General features: G+C 35.2%; 1 long non-coding RNA gene across 2 annotated transcripts in view; it reads right to left on the reverse strand.

The window, feature by feature from the left end:
- The window catches only part of LOC136035797 (uncharacterized), a 67827-nt gene that overhangs the window by 34760 nt on the left and 9471 nt on the right, over window positions 1-23596 (reverse strand). Inside the window, exons 2-4 of one of the 2 annotated variants that reach the window (XR_010619509.1) lie at window positions 18196-18322; window positions 11236-11321; window positions 4829-5273 (exon numbers count right to left, since the gene is read on the reverse strand). This is a non-coding gene — a long non-coding RNA (uncharacterized LOC136035797). Of the gene's footprint in view, window positions 1-4828; window positions 5274-11235; window positions 11322-18195; window positions 18323-23596 lie in introns of those variants that run through there. The other variant, XR_010619510.1, reaches the window with a different exon arrangement.

Consider the following 23596-nt stretch of genomic DNA (forward strand, 5'->3'; position numbering starts at 1 on the left):
AAATTGGTTGAGTGGAAACAATTTTCAAATCCGCTTAGTTGCTAAGAAAAAAAAAAAAATCAGAAGCGCGAAGTCTTCCTGAAAAAGCCTCATTGAAACCATAGCTCAAATAAGATTTTTTTTTTTGCAAAATTATTATTTTCTTTTTTGCTGTGGATAGCTTCGTTTTTTTTCCGTGTCCTTATTCTCCCGTATTGTCAAATAGAGACGGTTCAGAAACTTACATATCTGTACGATATTTTTACATATTATTTCTCCTTATTTGAGTTCCAGCAATTTCAATTTAAGAAACTCATTTATCGACAGCATGAGAAAACATGAGAAAACGTGGTAGTTTGCAGCCAGTTGAAAAGCAGAATAAATTTCAAAAGCAAAGGCAATTTTCACATTCAGCCGTGTCTTCAATAAAGTTTTTCAGGCAAAGCTGGTGTACTTTTTTAATTTTTCAGGGCAACTATAATGAAAAGACCTTAACTAATTATGGTGTTTGAAATGGAAAAAGGAAAAATTATGAACTTGTATAAAACTAATAGATTGGTATTATGTGAATTTTTTTTAGGTAATTGGGGGACCACTGTTAGTTGATGGGTTGAAAATTGAAATTTGGATTGAATCAAATTTTGAATGAGGGTATATTTGTTTCACGTCTACTGGACTGCCCTTCTTAAGAGCCTTTTGTCAGGCAGTTGACAAGATCAGAAGAGTATTATATTGTAATGTATACTGTAAATACTTAGTTCAGTAAAAAAAAAAAAAAAAAAAAAAAAAAAAAGCAAGGAAGTTCTATGGACCTATTAAAATAGAGCGGTAGTAGGCCTTAAACAATTTTGTCAAAGATTGAGCAAAGCACTAGGTATCAAGGGCTCTGTTGCTATATCAAGCATTGTTAACATTAAAGAGGTGCAAAAAGAAAGTGGAACAAATCTTGAATTGGCTCTCACTACGTTTGTTACTAAAGAGAACCCGTCCATCAGCAATATGAACACCCTGCCAGAGATATTGAAACAACATGCACGATTCGTAAGGTGCTCAACTTATGGCGTGCTGACACCTTCCCTCCCCCTAAGGAAAAATAAAGTTTAACTTTCTATTTTTCACTGATTTTATTTTCTTTGGCCAAATTGAATGGAAATTTGGCCAAAAATGGCCAAATTGAATGGAACTACAATTAGTGTTACAAGGATTGTAGACAGGCAGATACACAGAAGAAATGTCTCAGCCGAAAGCACAGAACAATTTTAAAGAATTAGCTTATTCATCTTCTGGATTGAAAGTATAAAACTTTATAGAAGAACGTCTCTTAAAGCACAAGAATATTTTAAAAGGGTTTCACTGTTTGCTTCACACTTATCCACAGAATAGTGAAGAAAGTAAAGAGATGAAAGATCCATTTTTGAAGTTGATCGAAATTTATGAAGAAGATTTGGAAAACCACACCTTAAACGTTTGATGGCGGAAAGAAAAATTTGGCAAAAATTTCTCTAACGGAACAAGGCACACCATGTCAATGCAACTGATTTTCTAAATATTTGTGGCAAAGCAATCTCTCCGAACATCCGTATCTTACTTAATATTTTCATTACTATACCTGTATCGACCAGCACAACAGAGCGCTGCTTTTACACTTCGGAGAATCAAGACATACCTAAGAAACGTGAGGTCTGAAAGTCGGCTAAATGGCTTTGCCAATCTCAATGTCCATAGGGAAATTCTAGTTGACACAGACAGTGTATATATCCATACTGACGAATACTCAATTTTGTTTTGTAAGACAGCTAATATAGGAAGATTGTGTCAGAATAAAACGTAAAATCGTATTTAATCTGCTGGGTTTAATCAATCATTCTTATAGTCCCTGCTCAAAACTTGCATCCAAAGAGCTAAAATAAACTTTAAGTAATGCCTTAAATTACCGGTTTTTCCTGAGGATTTTTTAAGTTTTTTGTTGATTAGCCCACACTAGACATCACCACCCTTACTTACGGCAACTTACGTTCATTCTAAGCTTGCTTTCATTCACGATTTTCATTTTTCTTCATTTTAAGTTTCCTTCTCTTATGGATTTCTGCTTGATTTATCAAAATTATTTTGCTCCGTATATGAAAGGGGCTTTTCCTTCTCAACGCCCCGCTCTTTAAGGTAAAGTTTTTTTACTGTTTTAAAATGTAGAGTTAAGAAAAAGAGCCAAACTTTAGCGTAAAGAGCGGGGCGTTGAGAAGGAAAAGCCCCTTTCATATATGGAGTAATTTCTGTTCATTTTAAGTTTTAATGTCGCTCCTTACTTTCATTTAAAAAACTTGTTTTTTTATCTAATCATTCAAAGAGCTAAAATAAACTTTAAGTAATGCCTTAAATTACCGGTTTTTGTTAGGATTTTTGTTGATTAGCCCACACTAGACATCACCACCCTTACTTACGGCAACTTACGTTCATTCTAAGCTTGCTTTCATTCACTATTTTCATTTTTTCTTCATTTTAAGTTTCCTTCTCTTATGGATTTCTGCTTGATTTATCAAAATTATTTTGCTCAAACTAAGAGTTTATGCAAAATCTTTTGGATTTTACTTTTTGGTTCTCGTTTGGTTTGAACTTTTTGCTTTTTATGCAAAACTTCCTGTTTTCAATAATATAATTCAAAAGAGGCCATTAACCATTTTTATTTAAAGGGCAGGTACTAATCTTGTCAACAGAAAAAAAATCGGCTTATGTAATTTAAAATGCATTATGGTGCAAATATTAAATATTAGTGGAGAACACTTTCTTTTTGATTTTTTCAACTTTTATCATGACCACATTTATGGACAAGCAGGGCTTTACCGTATGCAAGGTGCAATACATTAAAACAGATTGGACTAATTGACAGTGTTTTCAGATCGACGCTGTTTTGAGGTAAAGAATTCTCTATACTTTTTTACTGATACTGAGAAATGTCCTTAGAAATGGAGACACAACGTAGGTTTCCCGGTACCCACAGGTATATCTTGTGGATATAGAAAAGCTATCTATTGCCAAGAGGGTCAGTTTCCAAAAATTAAAGACAGTGAGAACACACAAAAAAAATCATTTAGTCAGTCAAAGATCGTGCAACACCCTGGTTTCATCTCCTCAAAAATAAATTTTCACCACCCATTCACGCGGTATATATTTTCGAATGGGTTTGTTCCTTCTGGGCAAGAAAGCATGGTGAAATTATACCTTCTATGGACACAATGCCATCCATCTCAATTATACTTCTCTGCAAATTTTACACAAAGCTTGTTCCCAAAAATGAATGCCCGTGTTCTGCAGAGTTCATAGAAAGCTGTTTATACTCTTCCAAAGGATGAATAATACGGCTTCTAGAGATAAAACAGGGTGTCAATTGATATTCTTCTGAGTACCCACCATTCTTACTAGCTATATACTAGTATCACCGTTACGGTAGATAAAGAAACACCTGACAAGGGATAGTCAATTCCTACGTTTAGACAGCCTGATTGCACTAAAGTCATTACTAAAAAAATACTACTGTTGCCGACAATCTATGAAAAGGGGTTGAGCCTTATATCTCGAATCGGCAAAAAATTGTTATAAAGGGTATTTTCAATTACAACAGCAGAAAGAACTTGTTTCCCAAAGAGCAAGCTTATGAAAAATGCTGTTGCACTTATGCTATAAATAATTAACGCTTAGTGTTATAACCTCTTTTGTTCTTTACTTTCGATCTACAATCAACTCAAAATCTATTATAACCAAATTTTCATGAGTTTTAGAGACCGAAAGCGTTAAGTACAGGTCTCCCACACAGTCAAAAGTATAACGTATTTTCAACAATCGACGGTTTAAAAGGCGTTTTATATATTTTTTTGCTAATCTTCAACATTTTGTAAAATGTCATAAAATATATGCCATATTTCCACGACCTTACTGCATAGTTCTTTTGAAGGACGATAAAAATTCTTCTTCAATAATTTTATTAGGTTCTTAAAAATTTCCTCTAGGCTTCTCATACAAGCCTAGATACTCATGAAAACGCCCAAAGGTTTTTTGGGGCTAGGATGCTCATACATAGACCAGAAGCTATCGTCAACGCAAAAGTACTGTATACACAGTTATTTGATTTAAAAATTCAATGCATGAAAACGATGCATTTTCGCGAAAGAAAAGACATAATTTTAGAGATCAGAGCGGGCATAAGTCGAATACTCTAAGTTAACAAGCTTAAACCAAACAGACCACATTGAATGAAGAAATCCAGCACAAAAAGAAACGGAAAGGGCCATTAATATGAGTTGTGCAACCCTCATTTAACTCACCAAAACAATTATTAGCATTGCCTCTTCAATGAATACGCAATATATTTTCAATTGAAATTAATCTTTACCCGATGGTCAATATATTTGAAAGAATGAATTATTTTATTCATTTTATGATTATTATTACTTCGCCATTAGTAAGCATATATATACAGTAAACCCTGGCATTGGGGTTTTTGGACAAGCAAGATCCCCTTTCCTACTTTTATCAGGTTCCCTCTATATATAAAAAAGTCCTAGCTACATTTTTTAAGTTTAGCATTAATCCGCAAATATAAAATGGCGGGCCCAAAATAGGTCTGTCGAAACTGTTTTTGAAACATAACCACAATATCACTTTTCCTTCATGGCATCCCCTTCTTAAAAGGGGACGCTTAAAGTTGAAAGTATACAATAGTTGTTCGTGTATAGTAAGTGCTCTTCATAAATTGTTTTGATTAACATAGTTATGTATTTATTTTAATTTTCTCTATCTTGTACTCCGTCCCTATGAACTATCCCTAGCTCAAAGAACAACAAGCAGTTTGCAAGAATACAAAGAAACAATATTTTATTGATTAAATTTATATTAAAATATAAAATAAAAAAATGTTCTTGTATATTGAGTCAGGAAGAGGTTCTTTGGCAGGAGTAGAGGCCACATAATTGCACAGCTTCAATGAGCAGTAAATTCGTTAGGTGAAGGATGAGCAAAAAATTGAAGCAAAATTGATTAAAATTTATTGAGGGTTCTATTTTTTTAGTAAAATATAAAAAGGGGAGCAAAAAAAATATACGTGAGTTTTACTGAGATTCTATTTAACTTGAGGTTTAGAACCCTTTTTTTTTTTTTTATTTAAACTTTAAAATTATAAGAAACCAGTTCTGCTGCACTGTCTTTTTATGTAAAAATAAGCGTCTATACACAAAAAGACGAATGCAACAGAGAACAGGCTTATACGGAGAGTTCCGAAATTTACTGCCCAGCTATTTCATTATCTAGAAAAGAAAAGAAAAGTCAATCATTTGCAGACAATAGACAATATGTTTTTCCGAACTAAAAAATTTATAAAAGGATAAATATTGAAGACTGGCTAAATACATTACAAGAGCGAAAACCTCAAAATGGTTGTGATGTCTGGTCAAGACCTTTTTTCTTCACATGTAATTATGCTTGCTATTAACAAATCCTTTTATACTTTCCTGGAACATTTTGTGATATAGGAAAATCACAGATACAAATGTGTTCCCTAAAACTAAATTAGTCAATACAAGAGAAATGCTAAATGTGAAAATGAGCCCTACCTAAGGAGGGGCGGGGGTAGCATGGATTAGTTTTTGGCGGAAAAGAAATTTTCTGGGCAAAAACTTTCATGGGTAGATAAGGTGTGATTTAAAAAAATTACATTTTCTAAGAGCCCCACGAAGATAAAACCATCAAAAAAGTGATGAAGAACTAATATATTATACAATTATACATATATATCGTATTTTACTTATTATCAATTCTGGTACCCTTTTTTTGAAATCCTTTGAAATCAAATTTAGTCAGGTCTTCGGGGATGGTGAGAAGGGTGGTGAACTGTATGAGAGTCAGGAAGGTGGACTACGTGTAACAAGGTCGTAAGAAAGACGCATTTGCACTATCAAGAACGGCTCAGGAGCGACTAAGGCCCAGCGGCCACGGGGCAACTGTTTTGAGACTAGAATTGCTAACTGATTGCGCATGCAACTGTTGTGTGACCATGGCCTTGAGGAAGTGGGGTCCAACCCACGAGGCAATCCAGATGTTACTGGTTACCAATCAGTCTAAAACCGGTGCCAATTAAGACCCCTGTCATGGTCACAGTTGCGTTGCAGTGCTGTCCCAGACATTTTCGGAAGCTACCGCGTTGATATTGTCCAATTATTTTGGCTCTTAACAAGTCAGACAAGGAATTAAACATGAAATTTATAGAAATGGAGAAGCATGAAGAGCTGCACAATTATAAACTTTCTAGAAAATTCTGTAAAAGATGATAAATTTTCTATCTGACTGAGACATTTCTTTTGCTGCTAAGAACAGACGAAACTTTGCATTCTTTTCCCAGTAGAGATGGACACTCAGAACCCTACGAAGCCTGCAGTACTCATAGTAATCAATTAAAGTCTTCCTCGTCGGATCTCAGCATAGTTCACCACACTGGATTGCTCAATTAGATAAACAGAACTGATCCACAACCACTCGCGTCGTCCGTGGGCGGAGCCATGTTTCATTTTGGTTGTAAACGGGTTGTGCCCCAGTTGCAGATGAGACTAGTTTCCACCCATTGTCTTGAAATGTTTCCTCGTGGGAGATGAGCCTAAGGGTGTTGCGTTGAAATTTCAGGGAATATTGAATTAAATAAAAAGACACCAAGTGTATCATGGTTGTCAAAATGGCTAGTATCCGATAACTGAGCAGCTAGGGGTTTTATGTTTAAACCTTAAGGAGAAGGTTGAGAAGAAAATCGAACTGAATCACAAGAATATATGTGCATCCAGGTAGTCAAAAGAGCAAATCTCCAATATCTTAGTAATTTCTAAGGGTATTAAGTTGAAACCTTCAATCATTGGTGAGGAGGTGATTGGTGAGGAGGCTTGCCCTATCCCGGTTCTGCAGTTATTACGGGATAAGGCCTAGCTTCTATAGAGCCTCTGGAAAATTTATTATCATGTTTCTGCTATTGTTTAAAGAAAGTGCTAATTTACATACTGATAAAGGTAGATCTATGGTATCTTGAAAATATTCATCAACCAGCTTTTCTCATCATCTGACAGGCCCTTGACATACATCTATCCTTGTTCATAGAAGGACCAGTCTTTGCCAGCAAAGAACCAAACAGGGTGCTAGTTTCAGCATCATCTAAACTAGTTGTCATGCCAATCAAGGAGTCTTCAATCATTGGTGAGGAAATTTCGAGTGAATATCGAGATCTATATTGAAATAATTCAGGAGACATTAAGTGCATTATGAATGTCCATATGGCATATATGCAATAACTTGGGAACATTTAAGAGTATTAAGTGGGAACTTTCACCGATAGTTGAAGAGAAATGTTAAACTAAATCAAAAGACACTCTGTCTTGAGGGAACTTGAGGGAATGCCGATGGGGATATTGAACCAAATTGGTGAACTACATCCAGGGTGTCAAAATGGTTTATCTGCAATACGGCAGGAACTGCTAAGATATTTGAAACTCTCTGTAAATATTGAAGGTGATGTTGAGCTAAATCAAATGACACTATCTCCATCCGGGATATCAGAATGAGACGTCTTCAATAGTTCATATACGGTTAATGGTATAGATTAACGTCTTAAGCGACCTAGCTGAAACTGTGAGGGAATATTGGACGGAAAGGACAAGTAGATACTAAATTTTGATTTATTGACCGAAGGGAGCTCCTCAGCGACAAAAAATGTTTGAAAAAAATGGTTGTTCGATTCTTAGTGTGAAATGTTCTCTTTTTCTGATCTCATTAAAATTTCAGGCCGTGAAGACAGCTCAATAAAAGTTTCAGAACCAAGGGAATCGCAACTGGAAACGAATCTTGTAAGGGATTCTTCATCTCCTTTTTTTTTTTTTTTAAACAACAAATTGGAACTATATTAGCTAATATACTAGCTCAAAATGCATCAATGTAAACAAACAAGCTATTAAAGAAAAATAGAACACAAAAAAAAATCCTACAACGAAGTGGTTGATCATTATTTGTCTATATCAAAGGTTGTAACAGTACATACGATGGAACGGCTTCACCCCTCAAAAATTCCCTAAATTGTTCACATTTTTTTAAATATTAGTACCCGTACCCAACCATTTGTAGCTCTATAATGTAGCTATTTTTATAATTCCTAGCAAAATTTTGTCCAGAATATGGAGAGCAACCCAAAATCTTTTTGCTTTTATTCATCAATAAAAAAAAATATCAACAAAACTTACAGAAACTATTTTTTTTAACTTAACAAACAGAAGATGTTTCAACAAAAGAAGTTTAAAAAAAAATAAGTACAGAACTAATTTAAGCCAAAGGGGAGCAGAAGTAGTGAAAAAAAAGTCATGCTAAAAGCGTAAATAAATCATTATAAATAAACTAATGAAACCCTCTGACAGACCGTATTTCAAACAGTAGGTGGTGCAAATATCGTAGGTAAATACCGCTTTCTAGGGCTGTAATGAGAGAAAGGTATATATAGCTAGGGCACGTTCTGCGGATGAAGGATGACAGATTGCCAAAGATTGTCCTTTCTAGCCAACTGTCTAGGGCTAAACAGAAAGCAGGTTGTCCGCAGTTGGGGTGGGAGGATGTCATAAAGAAAGATTTAAAAGGAATAGAAACTTCCTGGGAGGGTGTAAAGAGGGAGGCTCTGAATAAATTGGGATAGAACTTAAGTCTCTATTCCCTATAAAAATTATTTAATAATAATAAATTTTTTTATTAGATTATTTTTAATTCTCTATATCTATAAAAATTTGAAATTTGACTCAGATTTAGCATTAAGTAAGAGAATTGTCCCGTAAAAATTTTGATCTGTAAACAACCAATCATGGAAATATGAATTGATGACATATATCAAAATAAGTATAAAAATCCTCAGGGGTATACATAGCAGCTTAGACAATTTTATGCGCAAACATATGCAAACTATATGCAAAAATAACTACATTTTGTGATAGAAAAAAAATAATAGAAACTAAAAATATGTATAAAACAAAAATAGAGTAACATAAAATATATAATTGTGGGCCCATCATTGCGGGCCAATTCATCACTGATTTGGCCCGTAATGACAACTGTCTAGATTGCAAAGTACAAAACAATCGTTGAATCTTCACTTGAGGAAATGGACAGAGCCAGGTGATGGCTGATTGGGCTCCATGGAGTGATCCAGGCAAATAAGCCAGGAATGATTCTATTTTTTTTTTTTTTTCAGAAAGAGCGGGGAAGTGGTCGGAAAGTCGGCAAAAGTTTTTAAAAAGCATAATTGTTCAGTTTTAAGAAACACATCCGTACACAAGGATAGTAATAAAATATTATCCTGAATAAAATGTATACAGATATAAGAAACTTGACGGACATTAAAATAGTTTAAGATGTGTAGCTAATATAATTTACGGAAGTAGTGTTATTAGTATTGCAATTTTTGTGCGGCAAGGCTCTAAAGATTTTGAATTTCCGAAATTCTAGAATAGGGTACGGTAAATATTTAGTGATCGGCCTCTTATGAATGAAACATAATTTGAAACTCCTTAAATTTCAAATTATGATAGGCTAGATGCACTTATTCTGGCATGGTGGGATCAATGTTTTGATGTGGAAATTTGCTTTTCACCCAGGTACTTCCCTGCAACAGGCTGTAGTTTTTTTGTGACATGATTTACACATACCTGCTTTTGGATGTGCACCCCATAGGGATCACATTGTCCCAGTTAATAATAAGAGCTAAGAGCTCATATGCAACTTGTGATGAGGTGGGAAGAGCCAAGAGCTCATATGACATGAGCTCTAGTAAAATTCTAAGAGCCAATAGATTGATTTAAAAGGAAAACCAGAGGCTTAATGCCGGTCGGGATTTAAAATGAGCTCTGAGACGCGAGGTCCTTTTAAATATGAAAATTCATTAAGATCCTATCAACCATTTGTAAGTTAAAATACCTCATTTTTTCTTATTTTTCCTCTCCCTTCAGCATCTTAGAAGGTCGAACCGAGGAAAACAACTTTATAAAGTCAATCTGTGCAAGTTCCTGACACACCTACCAATTCTCCTTGTCCTACCAAGTCCAGAAGCACCGAACTCGCTAAAGCACTGGACCCCTCTAGCTCGCCCAAAGAGAGCGGATCCAGTCCGGCTACGCCAATGACGTATCTACGACACTAGCTACCCATCACGTTTCATCCCATTCTTTCTACTCTAAGCGTTTTCCAAGATGTCCGGTTTCCCCCTCCAACTTCCCCTAATGTCACCAGATCTGGTCGGGATTTAAAGTAAGAGCTCAGAGACATGAGTTCCTATATCTATCTCCGATTCAGTCTAGTTATTAGACAAAGCTCAACTTACATACACAGAGATAAAATTGTCAAAATCAAATCTCAGAGGAACTAAAACTCACAATATGGAAACTCGAAATTTTTATTTTTGAAAAATTATAAATTACAAATCAGAAGAAATAAACCAGTACTAAATAAGATAATAAATACTGGGAGAGGTAAAAGTAAAAGAAGCAACACTTAATGGAATAAATAAACTGAATAAAGATGATCCATAATTCTCTAACAGTTTTTACCAGAACACAGAAGGAAGCATTGAGGTTGAACTCAGTTTTGCTTTCATTCTTTTTTTTTATAAGTCCTAAATAAGTATTTATAAGTTCTGGATTGAATACAAACTAAGTATTTGTTTGGGGGGGGGGGTTCATCAGATTTAGTCTCACTCACTGTGTTAGTATGGTCACCTACTTTGCCTCCCCACTCAAACACCTACCCGACTAATTTTCGACTTGGATTTAACTTCAGACGGCTGGAAACACCCCACATGTAGACCACGAAGAAGATGGGCGGACGTCATACTCGGTCGACTCACTACCAGGAACCTTGACCCCAATGAAGCTCCAACCCTCCCCCAGGACAAAGTAATCTGAAAACGACTAAGGACACTGACGTTTGGTTCCCTCTACGCTAACGACGTTGCCAAACCAACAGCTTTAGGTCAAAAGTAAGTCTAGAGGCATTTTTGCTCAGGGAGCAAAAACTTATTCAAAACTGAAAAAATGTCTTTTAAAAGTTATTGTTACCATTTTTTAGTTGAAAAAACTTCCAGGGGGGAGGGATCATGCAACCCCTTCCCCTGGATAAGACCATGGCCACATTTTAAAATGGCGGGGAAAATCTTTTTACATACATATAGTAACAACACAAACTGAAGAAAAAAAGAATGCTTACATTTTTAGGCGGTCTTGACGACCCACAAAGGGTAGAGTATCATCAGACTTAATTGATTCAGCACTGTTTTCTTCTTCATCAACGGCCTAAAATATTTCAGACATGCAAATAATATGGTCAAAATGCTAGTTAAAATAAACGACTTAGACAATGGTCAATATGGCAGACCATTTTAAATTAGTACTAGTAAAAGTGCTTCCCAAGGAAAGAGCTTGGGGTTACTGTAGTTCACTTTTAAGGAAACATTGTTTAAGACCCAACAATATCACGCAGACGAAAGTCCAAGACTTCTACTCATAGAGTCGCTCTAACAATCGATTCACATCAAAGCTCTTTGCAGCCTAATGCATTAAAGAATAAACTAGTGCTATTCCTCAGACAATCTAATCACAGCGTTAAGCCACGTGATTCTTTTCAGCTAAACTTCAACTATGGCAATCAGTTGTTGTACAATTATGAATAATTGGATAATGCCAAAACAGTAAATTATATGGAGAAACAAATAAACATATAAGTAAAAATATCAAGATTTTGGGATAAGAACACGGTCCCGAAAACCCATTTTTCGAATCCGAATATCTTCAAGGTAAACTGTTTTGTTTTCTATTAATTGGGCGGTTCGACTGATAAAACAAAGAATATAATTCGTTGAGGGTATTTTTTTAGTCTTCTTTTTTTGTAGATTGTACTTAGTGTTTGATCACCCTTTCTTATGCTATGTGGATGTGATACTCTCCCTCTTTCAATTTTTACAAACTAAGGGGTGACATAGGACAATAAACAGGAAAAATAAACAGCAGTCGATTGATTTTTATAATGATTATATATTTGGAAAAATCAGTATTCCAAAAATTGAAATCCTCAAATTCGGTTTAGCCTGTACTGTTTATACGACAAAAAAGAAATCGAAGTTCTGAAGAATCTGAAGTACCCTGGGTACTTGAATGATGCTAATCGAAACAGCTCGAACAAAGTTTGGAATTGGATCTCAACTGCCTTTAAAATATTTGCCTTACTCAATTCGTGCCTGTTACTGAAACATCCAATCTAGCTTTGAACAAGATTGAAATCTGCAAGAAACTCGTCAGATCCTGTTTAACCTATATGATTATGAGTCTTGAATATCAGAAGCGATCTGTTTTGCAAGGTCTCACCTTTATAACACATATTTTTAAAGGTCATCATAGGTCAGGGCCCTCTAGAGGGAGAAGGAGTGGAGGTGGGTACTTCAAAATACGTTCCCGGGACATACTTTAGCCTTTAGACTCCTCTTTGAAAGTTTCATATGATGGTATTTATTTATTTACTTATCCTTGTTACTTCTCTCTTATGAGTTTTTTTTTCCATTTTGTTTGTTTTTTTGCCGTGATAAATTTGTTTTTAAATGCATGAAAAGTGGTTATATGTCAAATTCTAGGACCAGGTATATATATATATATATATATATATATATATATATATATATATATATATATATATATATATATATATATATATATATATATATATATATATATATACCGGTTATATGTCAATAACCGATTATCTAAAAATCTTCCAAGTTTCATTTTCCTACCCTAGCCCCTTTCCGAGATAGCCAAAAGTCAATCAACTAGAATTTTACCCTAATGGAAATAATTATTTTCAGTGAGTTTTTCTCACTCAAAATAAGCTAATCATAACCGATGGCAGAGAGGCAAAACGGTTTTTGTCAGATTTTAGAGGGCGAAATTCTTGAGTGTGTTCCGTTTAATTAACAAGTAGCCTACAATTCTTTTTTACTTGTTACATTCAATGAAGCAGAATGAAGAAATTAAGTTGCCCCCTCCCTAGATTTGGTATTAGTCTAGGATTGGGGCTGTTGAAAAGGAAACAGGTTACGAAAACCACTGTCACTTCATAATTCCCTAAAACACCCCCTAAAAGTCATAGAATCTTAACAAAAATCACACCATCGCATTCAGCGTATCAGAGAACCCCATAGAAAAAATTTCAAGGTCCAGTCTACAAACATGTGGGATTTCGTATTTTTTGTTTTTGTGGGATTTCGCTTTTATAGATTTTGTTTTAGATTTCAAAGGGGATTTCGAGAAAACGAACCCCCTTCCTATTACGAATACGAGGAAGTTCGCCCCCTCATCAATACATTGCTCTTCACGCTAAAGTTCAAATTTTGTTAAATAATGGCCAATATAAGAAGTGTTATTTTCCATTCAATCTTTTCATTAAATATTACCTTAAGCAGCTTAGCAAGAATTTACAAAAATTCTGTAAAAAATTATTATGATAATAAACTAGTTATTTAGTAGTAGTAATACTACTACTACTACTAATAACTCACTGCAGCACCAAGCCGCCTGAGGCCAACACAGCTACGCACGCTCCTCCTCCAACCTAATCTATTTAAAGCCTCCCTCTTTACACCCTCCCAGGAAGTTCCCATTTCCTTTAAATCCTTATTTATGACATCCTCCCAACCCAGACAAGGACGACCTGCTTTCCGTGTAGCCCCAGACGGTTGGCCAAAAAGGACAATCTTCGGTAATCTGTCATCCTTCATCCGTAGAACGTGGCCTAGCCATCTCAACCTTTCTTTCATTATAGCCCCAGAAAGCGGGATTGAACCACACTTTTCGTACAACCTACTGTTTGAAATACGGTCAGTCAGCCGGGTACCCAGAACAATCCGTAGGCAATTTCTCTGGAAAACATCTAGTAAATTTTCATCTGCTTTTCGGAGTGTCCATGCTTCAGAGCCATATTTGACCACTGTCATCACTGTAGCTTCCAATATTCTAATCTTGGTTTGTAGGCTTATCTTTCTATTCTTCCAAACTTTTTTTAACTGTGAAAAAACACCCTGAGCTTTAGCTATTCTACTTTTAACATCTTCACTGCTCCCACCATCTTTACTAATAATACTACCAAGGTAACTGAAGCTCCCAACCTGATCAATCTTTTCGTTACCTAAGGTCACCTGTTCAACTTCACTTATTCCTAGCCTTAGTGACTTAGTCTTCTTAACATTAATTTTCAAGCCTATTTTATCACCCTGAACTCGTAAAACCTCTAAAAATTCATTCATTTTGCTCACACTTTCATCTAATATGCTTAAATCATCAGCATAATCTAAGTCCAGGAGCGTTCTTCCTCCCCATTTGATTCCATGGTCTCCAATTGCCTTTCCTGTGCTCCTTAAGACGAAGTCCATAAAAATGATCCATATAAAGGGGGATAGAACACAACCCTGCTTAACTCCTGATTTAATACAAAACCAGTTGCTAACCTCATTTCCTACCTTAACCGCAGCAGTATTATTCTCGTACATAGCGCAAATCACTTTAATGTATTTTTCTGGTATACCATATAACGATAAGACCTTTGTTAACGCTGTTCTATCAACAGAATCGAAAGCTTGCTCATAATCGATAAAACTAAGGACCAAAGGTGTTTGACAACGAAGGGACTTCTCAATTATTAACCTAAGAGTGAAAACATGGTCGACACATCCTCTACCTTTTCTAAAACCGCATTGTTCTTCCCTTAAAACTTTGTCTACAGCATGTCTCAGTCTAAAAAGTATCATATTACTCAGTAATTTGCTACCTACAGAGACCAGACTAATGCCTCGATAATTACGACATTCACTCTTGTCACCTTTCTTATACAGTGGTTTAATTAAGGTTTTCCTAAAATCATTGGGTACTTCCCCTTTTTCAAAAATCATGTTCATAATCTTCAGTAGCTTATTCCTAACCTCAGAGCCACCATATTTAAGGAACTCATTAATCATACTATCAGCACCTGGGGCCTTATTATTTTTTAATCCTTCTAGTACTGTCGCTAATTCTTCCTCACTAAACAAATCTTCCTTCACATCCAAGGTATCACAAACTTTTTCATTTTCATCTATATCTTTTCCTGCAACTGTATCTCGGTTTAGCACATTCTCAAAATGTTCCACCCATCTTTCTTTAACTTTTTCCTTATCACTAATTGTGGCCCCATTTCTCATCGGCTACTCCCTTTCAATTTATTAACATGCCAGTATAATATTTTACTATTATGCCGTCTAGCCGCATCTTCCAGATCCTCAGCAATTTTATCCATCGCCTCCATTTCACATCTCCTTAGTTCATATTTTAATGCTTTCTCCACTTTCTTTACATTCCTTTTGTTTTCATACGACCTATCGCTCAGATAATTCTTATACAAACCCCTTCTACTCTCTATTAAACCTAAAGCTTTTTCACTAATATTCCTAGTTGCTGTCTTAGCACTCTTCCCTAGGACACCATCAGCAACTTCACAAATTGTTTTTCTGAAATTATTCCATCCATCTTCCACATTGTCAAATTTTAAACCCTCAAGTTTAGTACTCAACTGTTCCTGGAATTTTGTCTCAAATTTTCATCCTGAAGTCTACCAACATCATAACTTTCCGGGAGGGAGTTACTCTTCCGAAATTTCAGCTTTAAATTAACCTTAGACACTACTAGATGGTGATCTTTACTTTTAACATCAATAACAGCACTCCTATACACCCTAGTATCTTGTATTGACCCTGCTAGTCTTCTGTTTACAATAACATAATCAATAAGGTTTGCTGTCTTACCATCACGTGAATACCATGTCAACTTATGGGCCATTTTGTGACCGAACACCGTATTGGTTATAACTAGGTTGTTATACCTACAGAATTGCAAAAGCCTATAGCCATTACTGTTTTCTTTTCCTACACCAAAATTACCTAGGCTAGGATACCATCTATCCCTATTTCTACCAACCTGGGCATTAAAATCTCCTAGCAAAAACACCATATTTCTACCTGGTACCCTGTCTATTTGCTCCTGTAACTGTAAGTAAAATTCATCTGAGTCACTAGTATCTCCATCAGTTGGTTCAATGGGGGCATATACTACTATAACTGATACCCTAAACTTTTTAGTCATAAAATGAGCAATTAGTATTCTATTATTAATACCTTCCCAGCCTAAACAAGACTTAGCAGCTTCCTTATTCATCATGAGCCCTACTCCCTGTCTATGTACCCCATCCTTCCTTCCTGAGTAAACAAATTCTATGTCACCTAATTTCATGCTTCCTACCCCTGGGATATGAGTTTCTGAAACTCCTAATAAATCCAGTTCAAACCGTCTGAATTCGTCAGTCAAAATGTCGATGCGATAGCAACTGCTACTACGACAACTTGCAACTGAGACTACTTGCGGCTGTTACTAATTGTGATTATGACCGCGAAAAGGGTCAACTTTGAAATTTTACCATACCATATAGTAAAAAACACGGGTACTGAATAATATTACCCGGGATGGGTACTGAATTCGAACTGAAACCTAACATATTTTGCATGAATACCCACTATAATTTAACCCCCCCCCCCCTAATGTGCAAATATATAGTTCAAATTTGTTTCTAAAGTACCGAAGAAACCGGTTTGTTCTCGAGTTCTACATATCGTAAACTTGAGTTAGTGGCGCATAATAACCAAGTACCATAATTTTTCATGGAGAGAGAGCCAGATTTCCTGGTATTATTTAAAAAAGATCAGAAATTAAATTAAAAAAGAAAGTTTTTTTCAACTGAAACTAACGAGCAACATCAAAACTTAAGACGAACAAAAATTATTACGTATATGAAAGGAGTTGTCCCTTCCACAAGACCTTGTTCTTTAAGCTAAAATTGTCGAATACTGGAAAATTGTCGAATTATAAATCAAAAATTTCGTTTAATTTTATCTAGGAATAGCAGCTGTAATTTAAGTACCCCAGCAGTAAAATTTTATCACGGAAATATTTTTTGGGGTATTTCGAAATAATACTTGAAATGCTGATTTCTATTGCTACCGTGTCTATTCTTTCTTGTGCATTTCACCAGCAATATAGGGGCCCTCAAATATCAGAAAAAGCTGTCTAAGTGCGCATTTAAAAGCTAAATGCAATTTATTGTCAAGTACGAGACATAAAATTGAAACTTTTTTTTATCGGAAATTTAAGAATTTAGAAGTAACGTCAGTAGCCTGTACAGACTGGAGAAGACCAAAAAGTCGGAAAAGGACTATGAAAGCTGAGTTAGCTCAAGCAAAAATGAAAGGAACCACAAGTCAGAAAGTCCTAAGGCAAGTTAGAAGGCAGTGAAAAAAAGTTGGATGCAACTTAAAGAGCCTGGAAGTGGTCTATGGTAATTTTTTTGATTTATACTTTTTAGATTTCATCAGGGCTGTGGAGTCAGATATGAGTTATAACCGACCCCTATTGAACGGGTTTTCAGAATACCGACTCCAGCTCCGACAGTACCAACTTCTACAGTACTAGTGTTACGAATAGCACAAATGGTCATCTTTCTGTTGATTTATGTTCTGCGTACGGTGATTTTTCATGACCCCTTCATTTCATTTAATCTTTTGAGATGTATGTGGCTATAAAAAACTTCCACTTTAGGGAATTCAATATTTTAAAATAGTTTTGCAAGCATCAGCGTAGACTGACCGTCTCAAAGACAAAGGATTCATTAGTTGATTTTCCGTGCCCAGTTTACGTGCCGAGTTTGCGAACCGTGTTGCTCTCAAATGACAAAAAAAAACACAGAAAATCCTTTTACATTTGCGTAATATATATATATATATATATATATATATATATATATATATATATATATATATATATATATATATATATATATATATATATATATATATATATATATATATATATATATATATATATATATCAAGGCTTACGATAAGTAGATGTAAGCATTTGCACTTCGGTGCAAATTCGCAGTTGGACCTGCGCACTTCGGTAACTCTTTATGACATTTGAGTGCCCCGCTAGCAGTGGAGAAATGCAAAAGAAAAAACAGACATGTTAGCCATGAAAATCAAAATGACAAGTTGACAATTCTCAAATTTGATTACCCTCCTCTCTCTCTCTCTCTATTTACCTGCAAACGTTGCAAGATGAAGACCAAGGAAGTTGGAAGATGAAGATGGCACGGTGTGGGCAGTGGGAGGATCTTCTTCTCCTCGTTCTTCTGCTCCTGCATCTTCTTCTTCTCCAGTTCCTAAATCCTGAAAAAGTGATGTTTTTAGAAAGCTTAAGTCACAGCTTCACATACAAATTTTAGGACGGTTCTGGTTTCAGCTAATACAGGTATCATGTTCAGGGAATTCAGAAGTAGAGTTTTCGAATAAGGAGCCATGTCTTTTCTCCAGAAGGAGGCATGAGAGTCTCCAGTGGCTTGAGTGCAGCTTTTGCCTAAATTTGGACGAGTATGACGAAAATAAAATCAAGCAGTAGAATGAACGGAAGCGTTATTACGAAAATGACAAGCAGCTTTTCACCATCTTTGAACACTTTAAGAACGTTATTATTTAACGTCACATGACGAGTTCAATAACTTATATACAAACATGATCTAACTATGGAAGCAAAAACTTCCACAGATCTAACAGATAAGAGATGATGATATAGATGAATAAATAAATCCTAAAACGGGTACAGCTTCAAATGAATATTCACGCCACGGTAAAAACACACGAAAACCGCTACAAGTAGTATTTGTAACAGTCAAACAATCACAGTCGCAATATTAGAAGTGGTCGTAAGTGGTCGCGGTCAAAGTCGCAAATAGTTGCAATTGCAGACGCAAATAGTTATAAATGCAGTCGCAAGTAGACACAGTTCCAAGTGGTCACAGTAGCAGCTAGTCAAGGTGGGAAGTAGTCGTAGCCGACAACATGTTAAAAACACATGTTTTGTATAAAAACACAATACAACTAAAATTAACTGAATTTTGGGCATTTAAAACAGAGTTATTAAATAAAGAAGGTGAGGTAAGGCCACCTGGGCGGACTCGTTTCAAAATATCAAAAAGAGAAGATCCCCCCTTTAACTTCGCCTTAAGGTGATGGTATTTTTGCCAATATAAAATTTCATTTGCAAATATAAAATTTCAATGGACCTTTCAAATAGATAAATAGTGAAACGTAGCTAGTCTAGAATTGACCATTAATTTACCAAGCAAGTAATTTAAGAAAATAACAAATACAAAAAAATCCACATAGCATAAGAAAGGGTGATCAAACACTAAGTACAATCTACAAAAAAAGAAGACTAAAAAATACCCTCAACGAATGATCTTCTTTGTTTTATCACAAAGAACGACAACATGTTTGTTAAAAGACATGAATTACACGCAGTTTTTATTATTTTGCCTGAATATAGGACTGACAAGTGTACAGTTTGACAGCAATTGAGTAGTCATTGACCGTCTTTGCTAATATAAAAATCATAGTAAACGAAACGAACAAAACAAAACTGGAAAACAAAACAAAACTGCGGATTTTCTTGTACAATCAACGTTGAATTTATTTCAAATTTCATCGCAGTCGGCAGGCGAAATGCAGAATTCTGGTTTCTTCTAAACTAAAATCATATCAAACAGAAACTAAAAATTGGAAGCAAAAATTTCACTTGGTCTGTGAGAAAATTTCTCTCAGATCCAGAAAAAAAACAGAATCAAACAGGTCGTGCTAACGAACCGTAAGGAGCGACGCGCCTCAATAATACGAAATCCCGCTTTACCAGCTCGGTTGAGTTGACGATCGGTCGGTTGAATTGAAATCTGATCAATTTGGAGACTGTATTAATCCTTATTAATTCGTAGAAAATGTAGTTTCAAAATTATGCATTTTTGTAGATAGGAGCTTGAAACTTCCATAATAGGGTTCTCTGATACGCTGAATCTGATGGTGTGATTTTCGTTAGAATTCTATGACTTTTAGGGGGTGTTTCCCCCTATTTTCTAAAATGAGGCAAATTTTCTCAGGCTCGTAACTTTTGATGGGTATAACTGATCTTGATGAAACTAATATATTTAAAATCAGCATTAAAATGTGACTCTTTTGATGTAACTATTGGTTTCAATATTTTATATTATTATATATTATACAGTAAGGAGCCGGGTCGCTCCTTACTACAGTTCGTTACCACTAACTGTTTGATATATAAAATTTGCCAAGTTTATTGTTACCCATCAAAAGTTAAAGAGTGAGAAACTTTACCCAATTTTTTAGTAATTTATTGTTTGGATAGTATAATTTAATCCTAAATAGTTTAAGTTAGAAGCTAATTTAACGTAAGTAGTCCCCATGACTACGAGAAAAACAGGCGGAAAAACTTGGGTAAACGCCAAAAGAAAGACCAAGAGAAAAGATTCGTTTATTAAAGAATTGGCACTTTTACTTATTAGCTTCAACTTCGTACATACCAGGTGTTTTAACAAGCATGATTAGTCGCATATGTGTATCAGGTATGTACGACGTAAAGGAGGATGGAGGTGATGAGTCCTCAAGGATTCACCATTTTGCGATTTCTGTCGCATTTTTCAATAAGATATGATTTGTTGTGTCCCCGAAAGTGACTGCCTGTCTCAACCTGAGAAATAAATTTTACCACATGTTTAATAGCAATAATACCATTTTGTGGGATAAAAATTCTAAGCCCCAGTTGTGCTTGAGGGCAACCGTTTGCATTGGAAAAATCTGAATTTCGTATTTCCTTATTTGCGGTCAGAAATTCAAGTTTCATAAACTTTTTTTATCTACTGGCAATTTCTATGTTTTCTAAGGTTATTACTAAGTTTCCTTCGCTAGCATTACTCTAGCATCACACTCACGCAACTATCCCCAAACTTGCAGAATACAAAGGGAAGAGGTTTTATTAGAAAACTAATGCTAGTGAAGGGTCACAACCCCCCCCCCCAAAAAAAAAAAAGAAGTTTGAATGCACTTTTTTGAATTCTCATTGTGAGGAGTGGGGTATTAGGGTCCTCCAGATAAACCTTGAGATTCTTTCTCTCTATAACACAGTTTCAAGTTTGCAAACTACATCTTTTATATTAATAATAATTATGTTAATAAAACCCTCTTCCCTATGGTAATATGGTTGCCTACGGTAAAACAGTTTTCATGGGTGGTATTTACTAAAAAATAGTGCTCCAAACATAAGCAGCACAATCAGTGTTAAATCTCAAAGAGATAAAATTGTACAGAATTTGGTAAAAAAAAACCTTCTGATGTAAAATTTTCTTCATTGCTTCAGGGTCTCCTACACCATCCTTCCTCCTATTATTCGCAACTTTTCTTTAACTTGATTTTCTAATTCGGTGCAAGCAGCACACCTGTCAACATTTGGAACAGCAACTTGTTGGGATTTATTTTTTCTTTCTTGTGACTTCAAATCAAGATGACAAAAATACTTTCTTTTAGGAGATGTCATGGTTCACAAACTTTCTTTTAGGAGATGTCATGGTTTTCTATATAAATATAGAAAGTTCTAAGGCGTCAGCATGCAGTGAATCTTAATTTATTTAATAAATTACATATACAGTCCACATTTATGCAGTAACATCAGTGCTGGATGTTTGTTCATAATATTCCCATTTATCCACTGAATGTTGAGAGGAGAGGGACCCATTATTTTCACTATACATATTAACTTTGGTTTTTGTCTTACATAATAACATCAGTGCTGGAAGTTTGTTAATAATGTGAATTGTCCATACTTATTTTTTTTTTCGTTTTGTATGTTTAGTTGTTGTTTTTGTGTGATTTTTTTCTCTTACTCAATTTTTAATTCTTATTTAATTTTTAATTCTTACTTAATTTTTTTCCCGTTGAGAAAGGCTCCTGGACGTGGGGCCGAAATATTCGATTTTTTTTTAGACTAAAGGGTTGTTTTGTCTTTTTTTTTTCACTGGTTTGTTGAAATCAAATCCTGTTTATCTTGCTTAATTTTTCGTAAATAGAAAAGCAGTATGGTCTAATAAATTATTTTTGACTAAATCTCCAATTAATTTTCTCCTGTAAATAAGTGTGGTTAAATACAGCATTTCCAGTTTTTGCTGAAAAGAGAGCTTGGTACAACTGCTGACAAGTCTTGTTGCTTTCCTTTGCACTTTTTTCATTGAAGCTCCTTTGTTGACTGGAAAGGCTACCATCATGCAACATTCTGGTTTCAGCCTAACTAAAGTTTTTTTAGAGTTTACTAGTAACTTTCTTTGATCTACTGGCTATGGTTCTCTTGATGAGGGTAACAACTTGTTGGCAGAGCTGACAATAGATCGGGTGTTAGAAATGAACCTGAGTTTATCATCAGCAATGATGCCAAGGTCTCATTCTTCTGCAAGTGAAAGAATTCGGCTATTTACATAGTTACCCTGCCTAAAAAAACATGCTGTCTTGGGGTTTGAAGACCCAAAGTAGATGACACTGCGCTAGTCAATATCGAATCCCAGAAGCCAGCTTGAAGTCCATGCCATAAGCATATCAAGGTTGATTTGGAAATTGTTGCTATTGTCAACATCATGGTATAATGTAAAAGAGGAGGGGTTGTGTAAGAAGTTTTTGAGGAATAGATCATACAAGAAAAAGAGAAAAGTAGGATAAGTAGAGAAGGCATTGAAATATTAATTAAGGAGGTGCAAAATGTAGGCAATAGATGAAATTAACAAGGATACAGAAGATACAGCCAGACTGCATAACAGTAAAATAATGAATTATCATGTTAAGAAACACAGTGAAAGTAGTAAGTCTGTCCTTGTCTCAGTTAAAGATAGGAATGGGACCTTAGCTATTGGTAAGCAAAGTGTTAAAGTAATATGGGCTTTAAGTAATTAAAGCAATTTGAATGTTCTAACCAAAAATGTTAGTAAAATGAACAGGGTTCAGGGTGCAATAATAGGTTTGAAAATTATTGTTAAGAAGACTAAGTTGCTTAGACCAGGAATAAGTGAAGGTGAAGAGGTGATGTTGACAAACAAAAAGTGTAATCAAGTAAAAAGCTTCACATATTTCACACTACTTATTAGTAAACAGGGCTGTTCAAAGGGGAGGGGGCAACCAGGGTAATGTGGCCTGAGTGATCCCCCTGGGGGAATATAGTGACTGGGGCTTTTTTTGTTTATGTTTGAATGGGCACTTTAATTAATTTTGACCTTAGCAACGGCAATAGGAAGAACCCTGTTAGTAAGTTTGGTGGTTGTTTTGAAGATGTAGAAAGTAGAAATTCTGGGCGTTTTTTCACGCCTGGAAAAAACTTGGATTAAAAGGAAAATAAGTATGCAACCGACTAGTATAGCAGAACTATTGGCAGTGGTCAAGTATGGTTCTGAAGCTTGAGTACTTTAAGTGGCAGAGGTAGATTTGCTAAATATTTTCCAGAGAAATTGTTTACAGATAGTTTTAGATACTTATTTGACCAACTATATGTCAAACAACAAGCTGTACAAAAAAAAGTAGTTCTATTGCAATTTCTAAGGAATTTCTCATATACATTCAATG

The sequence above is a fragment of the Artemia franciscana genome, chromosome 2 (genome assembly GCF_032884065.1).
Source record: "Artemia franciscana chromosome 2, ASM3288406v1, whole genome shotgun sequence".
In the NCBI taxonomy this organism is placed as follows: domain Eukaryota; kingdom Metazoa; phylum Arthropoda; class Branchiopoda; order Anostraca; family Artemiidae; genus Artemia; species Artemia franciscana.